General features: G+C 54.9%; 1 long non-coding RNA gene across 1 annotated transcript; it reads left to right on the top strand.

Moving 5' to 3' along the window:
* Nucleotides 1-4,001: 4,001 nt before the first annotated feature.
* On the top strand, nt 4,002-5,482 carry LOC114201167 (uncharacterized). Its single transcript, XR_003607593.2, has 3 exons — nt 4,002-4,163; nt 4,857-5,019; nt 5,152-5,482. It is a non-coding gene; the product is annotated as an uncharacterized LOC114201167 (long non-coding RNA).
* Nucleotides 5,483-6,364: the final 882 nt, after the last annotated feature.

The following is a 6,364-nucleotide window of genomic DNA, read 5'->3' as shown; positions in this document are numbered from 1 at the left end:
GGCCAGGAGCAGAGGAATGAGAGACCGATCCGTTGGAGGAATGAGGGACGCTCCCCTGGAGTCAAGAATATTGACCTGAAAAATGAGAACGGTGGGTATTCGGTGTGTGGAAGTGACTTTCCTTGCTTTCCGGTTGTGACTTTGTGACAATCAGTTTAGGACGGCATGGAGCTGCTCTGACGGGCGCACCAACTTCACAGCTGGGTTTTGCGAGGTCTCCCACGGGGCCCAGGTGGCAGGACATCCGTTGCTGGCAGCCAGCTCGGTGGTGGATGAAAATCCAGCGAACTCATGGGGGAAATGCCAGCCCAATGCAGGCCTGGAGCAGCAGAACGTTTAAAGAACAGGAATGTAGGCCGGCTGAGGTGAATGATGGTGGCTTGGGTTAGCAAATAAGATGCCAGCCAATCGTAGACCACAGAATAAGGCTCACCCTGGAAAGCTACAAAATTAGAACTTCAAACACGAGCTGGTTACAAATTAAGACTCCTTTATTTACCGTCCTCGTCGTGGGGGAGCCCCATCTTTCTGCCCAGATCCCTACCACAAGGAGAAGGAGTGGAATTATGTGTTTGGGGATGATGTGACATGTTTGGGTTGGGTCTATTAAGACTCACACCCACTGTCTTGAGTGAGAGAACAGAATGCTTTTCAAGGGCTTTGGGTTTTTCCACTTCTTCATGATCCAAGTGTTTAGACCTTGGGGACAGGTCAGGGAAAGAGCTGGGGACTTCGACTCAGGACACCAATGATGGAGACTCTGAAACCTCCACCGAAGTGGGGGACCCACTCTGGTGAATCCCAAGAGCTGCCCCATGAGTTGAACCACAGTTTGTGGGAATGACAGGAGAGCAGGTTCCATCAAGGCCACCTGACCAGCAACGGGCAGACCTGTCTACAGCCCTTCTTCTGCCTCCCCTGCTTCCCGTCGGCCACCCCCACCCCCACCTACAGCCCCTCTGCCTGTCCCTGAGACCATCCTCCCCGTCCTCCCACTGCACACGCTCTCTCAGGTCTGGGCCCTGGGCACATGCTTCTCCTTCTCCACCCTCGCCACGTTCCTTCACTCCGGCGTTCTAGACTGATGTGCGAGATGGTCACCAGGACGCACTGTTTTCCACACGGCGGAGGACAGAATCAGGCAGGTGAGCAGTAGGTTCAAGAGTCAGAACTCTGTAGGGGCGCCTGGGTGGCTCCGTCGGTTAAGCATCTGCCTTCATTTCAGGTCATGATCTCAGGGTCCTGGGATCTCAGCTCTCGTGTTCTAGGTGAGGAAACTGACTCCCCCAGAGCGAAGTGGCCATTAAGCCAGCCTGCAAGTTCACGGCCTTGCTGCGGATCTGCCTCTCAGGAAGTCAGTCCCAGGACCTCATTCTTTCGCTTACGTATTTCTATTATGCCAGTCTTTTTTTTTTAATTTAAAATCAATTAATTAACATAGAGTGTATTCTTAGTTTCAGAGGTAGAGTTTAGTGATTCATCAGTTGCGTATAACACGTAGTGCTCATGTTCCAGTCTTTTAAAATAATGTAAAAATTCTAATTCATTCATATTTTAAAGGAGGAGAAGCAATACAGAGACTGATCTAAAAAGAACAATAGGTTCCAACTTCATGTTTTGTTGGATTTTCATTCTATAATTGCATGTTTAGCCCAGCCAGTCGCCATTCTGAATTGGGTTTGTCTTGAACTAAGACATCTGCCTCCTCTGAGCACCCCATGCCAGATGGCAGGGACCAGGAAGTCTGGGAAAGAGTTCCTCCACTAGTGGAAAAGCCACACACAGACAACCAAGAATCCACCGTTCAGATTCACCAGGCTACATTTCTGGTGCCTACGAGTGGAGAAAGAAATGGAATCTACCTTTGCTCTCCTTGCCCAGGCAAAAGAGAACTAGGCTATGTCAAGAGTTTCAAAGATTCAAATCTTCACTGCTGGCATGGTCTGTCTGCTTGATCGGTTGTCTCTTATTTCCTCCCTCTGTTGCCCAGGCTAATTTGGTCTTGCTGATGGATGCGGGGTCAAGGCTGAACAGCATCATGGCCTTTCCTAGACTACAGCATGGGTGCCCCACGTCAGGCAGCTGGGAATTCAGCTCTTCAGATTCCCTAGCGAGTCATTTCAAGGTGATAGAAATAGTGGCCATGTGAGGAAAGAGCACCAGCCAGCCTAGGAAACAGGGTTGTAGTCCTAATTCAGCCTCTTATCCCAACCCACCTTTCTGGGCCAACCATTTATCCTTCAAAATCCAAATCAGGTATCACCTCCTCTGTATATCGGATTCTTCCCCAAGCAGAGCTGGTCCCTCCTACGCTCCGCACATGACTGTCACACGTCTTCTCACATTGTTTATAACTAGCGTCTGACTTGTTCGTCTCCTAGTCCCGCTGTGGGCCTGAGTGAAGAGAACAGTCTTCAGCTGTAACACATGGCAGGTACTCAACATACAAATTAATAATTATGGAATCACTTCAAAATGGAAAAGGTCAGTGGGGGTGCCTGGGTGGCTCCGTCAGTTAAGCGTCTGCCTTCGGCTCAGGTCATGATCTCAGGGTCCTGGGATCGAGCCTCACATGGAGCTCCTGCTCAGCGTGGAGGAGTCTGCCTCTCCCTCTGCCTCTCCCCTGGCTTCTGCTCGCTCTCTCTCTCTTTCTCTCGCTCACTCCCTCTCAAATAAATGAAATCTTAAAAAAAAAAAAATGAAAGGGTCAGGATGCATGATCTTAAAGGTGGCTTCCCTATTTAAAGGTCTGTGAGGACCTCAGTCTCACTTCCAGGATTGGGCCCTAATGGTGAGAAGCACAGAAAGGTGAAAGACCCAGGATTCCTAAACCCTCAAGTGGCTCTCTGGGACACAGAATTCCATATATACATTATACCCACAGCTATGACAAGTATTGGGGGGTTAGATGTGCCTTTCTTCCTTCTGTGAGTGTAGATTAGTCCCCTGAAAGTATTTTGAGGTCAGTCATCACGCTCGAGATGAGATGCTGTTTCTCTTACAGCTGAGAAGATGGAATGGTCTCCAAGAGAGTGGGGATGGAGGCAAGGTCCTCAAGGGGTTGAATGATCTGCTCAACCACACACATGTTGAGGGTGATCTAGATTTTGAGCTGGGGTTCTCAGTTCCCCCTCTGGGTTACCCTGACCCAGAAAGTCTTGACCAAGCTAAGTTTTGTAATCTACCACTACTTGGCAGCTGGCCATTTCCTCACTGAATTGTCAGGGGGCAGGGTGGGGATCTAGGAGGAGCTACTTTTGATGTGGGACTTTTAAGCAAAGGGTCATCCTTGGTGTGGTTTGAAACTGTGCCTTGGTGTGTTTAGACAATAGCTAAATTAGCCCTCCCTAAAGACTGGGAATGAAGGGATGTCTAAATATAATCATGGGACACAGTTTGAGATCTGCCCTGGGTAGAACGCAAGAACCCTAGCTAGAGGTAAAAGACAGCAGAAGAATCAAATCCGTCTCCTAGCCCCACTTTCCCAGCCCTGGCCAGTTTCTAAAGGCAGAGAAAACAACACAGGCAGCAAGGGATCCAATCAGGTCGCTGGGCATTTGTGCCCCTTCCAGGTACCAGAGAAGAAAATGCCACTGTGCGTGGGGAGGAGGGTAGGGCAAGAAAGGAGGGAGGGGCCTGTTGCTGCCAGGCTGCCGGTGTCCAGCGCGGCGGTGCAGGTGATTTGTGGAGCTAGTGGGTGAGCGCGGAGAACACTCGGTTGGGTGGAGACAGCTTTTATTAGAAACCTTCCTTTTTTTTTTTTTTCCCTAGCATTTCACTAATTTAGCCAAACCACTCTTGGCAAAGTCTGGCTGTCCTTAGCCCAAGGGTGGATTTGATTTAATTTGAAGTAGGGTACGCGGTGTCGGAGAAAGGGGCCTGGGCTGGGCGACGAAGACGTGGACTAGGCGCTACCCTGCAGTGAGGACCTTGAGCAAGTCAGGGCCCTTCCGTGGGCCTGGGTTTCCTCATTCGTCAAACCACAAGGTTGACCCGGAGGCTCTCTCCACCCTCCTCCGCCTAGGAGGTCGTCCTACAGTTCAAGGGCGAGTTCTGGCTCGTTCGGGGGCAGTGGCGGCGGTACCGAGCAGGAAACGCTCGCCAGCCGCCCAGGCAGCGGAGGAGGGGACCCCAGCTCCGGTCGTTGGCGCCCCTTCCTCCCGGTTGGCTTTGCTTCTGGCCCCCAAGTTACCAGCTCTCAGCTGAGCGAGGGTCGGGGGCGGTGAAGGGGGCTCCGGGAAGCGCCACCTCTTGGGGACAGGGGCGTCCGGCGGGCGCGGGGCTCCTCCCGACCCCGGGGCCGCCGAGAGGGCGTCGCGCCCGGGGACCGCACCCGCGCCGGGACGTGGCGCCCGCAGAGGCGTGCCCGGGGCTGGGCGGGGGCCGCTGCCCGCCGGACGCCGGGTCCCCTCCTTCCCGAACGTGACCGGCTCGGCGCCCCGGGCCACACGCCAGGCAGCGGGGGGTGGGGGGGGGACGCCCGGCGGGAGCCCGGGCCGAGCGGGGCCGGGACCGTGCGGGCCGCGCGCCGAGCCGAGCGCCGGGAGGAAGGGCGGCCGTGGCCACCGGCGGGGACGGGCCGGGGGGCTGCGTGCGACACGCGCCTTTCTCCGCCCTGCGCCGCCCGCCCGGCCCCCCGCCCCCGCCGTCTGCAGAGCTGCTCTGATCCCCGCGTCGGGGCTGCTGATTGTTTCCCTCCCAGACTGGCTGGCTCAGTGCAATTTCCAGACGCCTCTTTGGGCCGGGCCCTGGGGGAGCGGGGAGGAAACTATTTCCCGGCAGCCAGGCACAGAACCCCTCCTCCTAGGCCCTCCTGGCCCGCGCGGTGGGGCAGCGGCGGTGACCCCATTTTGCAGGTGGCAAGACTGAGGGGCGAAGGCACTTGGCCAGAAGCACATCACGAGAACTTAACAGAACTAGCAGAAATGGGAGAACGCCTATCCGCCCCTGTCGTTCCTCGGCGTGAGGATCTGGGCTCAGGAGTGGACAATCTCCCTGTTTGGCCGCCTGCGTCCTCCGGTGAGGAAAGGGCAGTCTTCAAGGATCTGCACGCGTGAGGGAGGGAGGACCGAGGTCCTGGATCCTGTTCTGGGCTCCCCGCCCTCCTTTTGTAGGATGACACCACCCTCCCCCTCCTGTCTTGTCCCCCAGGCTCGACCTTTCCCTGCTTCACTCCGTTAGGATTGGGCTAAGAACCAACACTCCTATTTTCTCCTTAATAAATCCCATTAAAGATCGCTGGAGCCTTCCGACTGGTGGAACCTGGGCAAGCCCCTTCCGAATCCTGGCCTTAGTTTTGCCATCTATATGAGAGAAGCCTTCCCGCCCTCATATCCCTGGATACTTTCTCTGCAGGCAACGGCCTGCCATAAGGAGTTAAATGTTCTTCCTTTTCTCTGTATCGTCATTATACTTGCCTGCCCAGCACCTGTGGCCACAGGAATATGCTAAAAAAAAAGGTTATTAAATAAGCACGAAGGTATACCTTTGCCTGTTCCTCTCTCCTAACAAATTCCTAATAATAACCAAAGCGCCAGGAGAAAATAAGTGGGTTTATCAACCCTTTCCGAGTATCTCCGCATCAGTGATAAGGAGCAGCCGGCCACCTCCCCAGGATGATGGGGCAGCAGAAATATTTCAGTTCAGAAACTGGTCTGAACTGGGTCTCTCCCCCTCCCTTACTGCCTCTTTGAACCCCTGGATTCTTAGGTGTTCCCTGGCCTGTGGCTAAATCAGAAACCAGGGCTCCCCTTTGACAGATGACAAAACCAAAGAGGTGAAGTGGCTCAGCCAGAAGGACACCACAAAATACAAGATGGTAGACGCAAGACCGTTCCCTCAGGGTGATCGGGAGCCCAGTTGGCATGGAAAAGGCCGTGTGTAAGCCGTAAGCTGCAGGTGACCAGGTGCTGTTGGCCGCAGCAGCACCCCTCTGCTGGGCCGGGGGGCACGGGGAGCCTTCTCAGGCCTGTGCATCGGGGCGCAGGTGCTGGACACACAGGAGGAGCAAGACGCGGGCTTTGCCTTGGAGGGACTGACACTGGAGGGAGGGAACAGCCCAGCGAGCGGATTAGCACCAACGCCTGGAGGCAGTTGTTCTGAAGTATATGCCTCAGGAGCCCGGGTGGTTTGCTGGTGTGCCTGTTCTGTCGTTTAGCACCTCTGCTATGGTTGGCAGCTCCCTCAGGGGAAACAGGATCACCCCTCTTGCCCACCTTCTGCTACGCCTGAGGGAGAGGTTGGTTGGGTGACTCCCCCGCCCCTCCTCTCACGATCCCCCCGTCACTGTCCTCCCAAAGGCCTCGGGAGCCAGTTTGCTGGCTTTCCCCGCGCTTCATTCCAATCTGCAGCGGGAACAAGGCGA

Source organism: Eumetopias jubatus, unplaced genomic scaffold (genome assembly GCF_037043125.1).
Source record: "Eumetopias jubatus isolate StellerSeaLion01/CBP00866 unplaced genomic scaffold, mEumJub1_p1.0 scaffold_10, whole genome shotgun sequence".
Classification (NCBI taxonomy): Eukaryota; Metazoa; Chordata; class Mammalia; order Carnivora; family Otariidae; genus Eumetopias; species Eumetopias jubatus.
This window is presented reverse-complemented; position numbering and strand designations above follow the sequence as displayed.